Consider the following 3,401-nt stretch of genomic DNA (forward strand, 5'->3'; position numbering starts at 1 on the left):
ATTGAGACGTATTATGAAGCCTCGTGACCATATTTCCTAAATATGGTGACTCGTGACCAGTTTCCTAAAAAAAGACTTAGTTTGGAATTATTGTGTTGACAGATAGATTTTAGTTGAAATCTAAATAACAAACCGTTCACGCAAAAAAAATCATTTTCGGAAGCTAATGAATTTTGTATGTATGTATGTATGTATGATCCCCATACCCGCAGGCAACTTGGTCCTGGAACACATGTGAGCGCTAGGTGAACAATTCGATCATCTTTTACTCCGTAATCTGTACACCCACGTGCATAAGTTTTTTTGCACGAATTTTAGTGCTACAAATACCGGCGCATAGAACAAAATGGTTTCCCTCTTCCCTCCCCAAGCGCCGGAAATCTGTAGCGGGTGTAGGGACACTTCGCATAGACGCCCTTGCTCCCATCACGTCACTGAGGGTATGGAGCGACGAGAAATTAATAAACATGCCCCCCCAGTCGAACCTTCATTAGAGAAGCAGGCAATCCACAACTCACAGCGAACGACCAAGGGAACACCCTACCGCGTATATAGTAAATTGGCGTGGTTAGTCTTAAATGGAATGTATGAATGTTAGAATGAGTGACAGTGTATTTTGATATAAGAAAAGGAGCGATCTCACCAAATCGGGAATCTTCAACTCCGGCATCATCGGTCTTGAAATGTCACTTGAATCTTCTTGGAATTCTGTTATTTGCTGAACTACCGGCAACCAAATTGGTACGGAACCAAAACAGCAAGCAACTTCCTGGATTCCGGTGAAATCTTGAGGGACAAGTCAGGTGTTGGTGAAAGTAACCTATCCTGGCCTGGCTGATAATCTTGAACATCAGGACTGGAACCACACGACGTTTTAACCGATGGTAACTTAGTAGTGTGCACCAGCTGGGGGTGGTTCCCGTGGTCTGAATGAACTCAAATTTGGAATTCAGCCTAGTGATTGGTCAATCTATAATTTAAGGGAGTAGCCCCGAGGAAGCCTGGATTTGGACCACCCTAATACACTCACACATATGGTATGTAATACGTATACACACAAAAAAAAAATGCTACAGAAGCAGCGTGTTATTTCCTTATTTCTTTAAATCTATTTTTTGCAGAAAGCTTGTAAAACTTCGTACAAGTTTGTGTTCGACCACTTTCTGATAAACCGCCTTCAGAAGTGATATTGGGGTGAGATTGGATCATACAACAATGCTGAAATTTGTGTAACCCAATCTCAACTCATACCCAATGTCACCCCTGATGACGATACTAATATAATTCAACTTTTTTTTAACTTACGTGTCTGCAAACATTCATTGATATTGTAGAAGCTCAAGTACAAAGTTTACTTGAGAAATTCCTGTTTTGAGCTGGGATTGTTGTTGTTGTTCATTTATTTATTTATGGCAGCTTTAACCAACGTGGTCATTCGCTGCCCCAATGAGCTGGGATTGGTCCAAACAATAAAATACTCTATTTTTTTAATTTAAAATTATTTTTGTGATTTTTTTTATAAAGCGTATTGTTATCAAAATTAAATCAAATTATTCGCTCTACAGCATTGCCTTGACGTTCTCGATTGCGAGATTCCTACTCGAAACTAGATGTTCGAAGGCTTGATTGTTGAGGCAATTGCAATCCTCTTTTTACACCTTAGCTTCCATCCATCCCGGAATTCGAACTGACGACCTTTGGATTGTTAGTCCAACTGCCTACCAGCGACTCCACCGAGCCAGAAAAACGACTCCTACATCTGGACTGAGCTAACGACCGAACCTCTAGGTTAGACCGGGGCCAACATTTACTTCCCCGTCCGACGGAAGGCGTGATCAGACAAATCTCGTCTCGTACATGAGATGAACTCATGCCAAATATGATCCCTCTACGACAAAGGGAGGTGGGTAAAACGGGCATTGAAGTTTGAGGTCCAAAAATCATAAAAAATCGCTCGCAAAACTGGCCCGGTATTTTTCTTGTATTAAAAATGCAATGTTTCTCTAAAAAATACTCAAAATTATTGTTATTGCAATCTAGGCATTATGATAGATTTTTCAGAACAGGCATTTTTCGGTTCCATTTGGGCCCCCAAACATCCCTCCCAAAATTTGGGAGCGATTGGTTTGACCCAGCTTTCTGCAAAGCGATTCAAATTTGTATGGGAAAACCCTCTTTTTTACATTTTGATTTTTATTATTTTCATTTTTCACTAAATTTAAAAACTAACACTGTAAAAGTATAGTCCTGAATGTCCTCTAAAACTTTCCCGAAGAAAGTTTGGTCCTATCTTGCTTCTGAAAAAAGATACAGTTAGCAGGCCGCCAAGCAAAAGGAGGCTGAACAAAATACAGTCATCCCTCATATTCGGAACAGTTTACAAATCGGCTAATGTTCAAAAAATCATAGAAAATCAATGATTGAACTTAATGATTCGTTTTTACCTTCATTTGGAAGCTTTTCTTGCGATCTTTCGAATGCTGTATCGAACAACTGCAAATTTTAACTTTCATATCAAGTTTTTGAGGAAAAACTTTGACCCTTGAAATCCACAAATTCGGAACACTTTTTTCTTACGGATGTAAACAAACTTTGGATCTCTCCAGGAGTACATATTTGTAACAAAATAATGACTTCACACACTGCAACCAGTGAAACTCAAGCTTAGTGATGTTTTATCCATGGTCTGATAACTTTTTTTTGTGTTTTTTTTATCAATTAAATTAAGGTGTTCCACAATTGTGGGAGGCACAATAACATCCCACAATTATGAAACAGGCAATTTGGAGGCAGTGTTTTGCTGCTCTGGATAAAATAGTCTTGAAATGAGGTTTTTTGTTCAAAAAGTACTACTTTTACTAGTGAAATAGCAAGAGAATGTCCAAATAAAGGTCCTAAAAATAGTAGGGTCGACAGAAAAGCTGCATTTGGCATGCTATTGACAAATTATCACAAAAGTGTTCCGAATTTGTGGGTGTTCCGAATATGTGGGATGACTGTAATTTCAAATTTAGTTTTTCAAATAAAATTTCCTGGGGAATTCATTGCGCGTGGTTAAAAAACAGTACAAAAAGTTAAAATGCTAATTTTGTCAACTTATCGATAAAACAAGTAATAACATTTTTTTAAATACTCCAAATTTTCACAAAACTATTTTTTGTTGAAAAAAGTTCTCACAATTTTAGTATTTTACAATATGGGTTTCAAATGAACGTGATCTTTCCACTTATTTCGAACGAAATGACACAATTTATTTGTTAATGCTCAAGTTTTTCCCAAAACTACGTGTTTTCGAAAAAAATACTCTAAATAACAGTTGTTTTTACTTAATTAATATCAAATGATCGGTTTTTTTTCATGCATTTCGAAGGTTACAACATAAATTTTTGAAATACTCAAAA

This window comes from Culex pipiens, chromosome 3 (assembly GCF_016801865.2).
Source record: "Culex pipiens pallens isolate TS chromosome 3, TS_CPP_V2, whole genome shotgun sequence".
Classification (NCBI taxonomy): domain Eukaryota; kingdom Metazoa; phylum Arthropoda; class Insecta; order Diptera; family Culicidae; genus Culex; species Culex pipiens.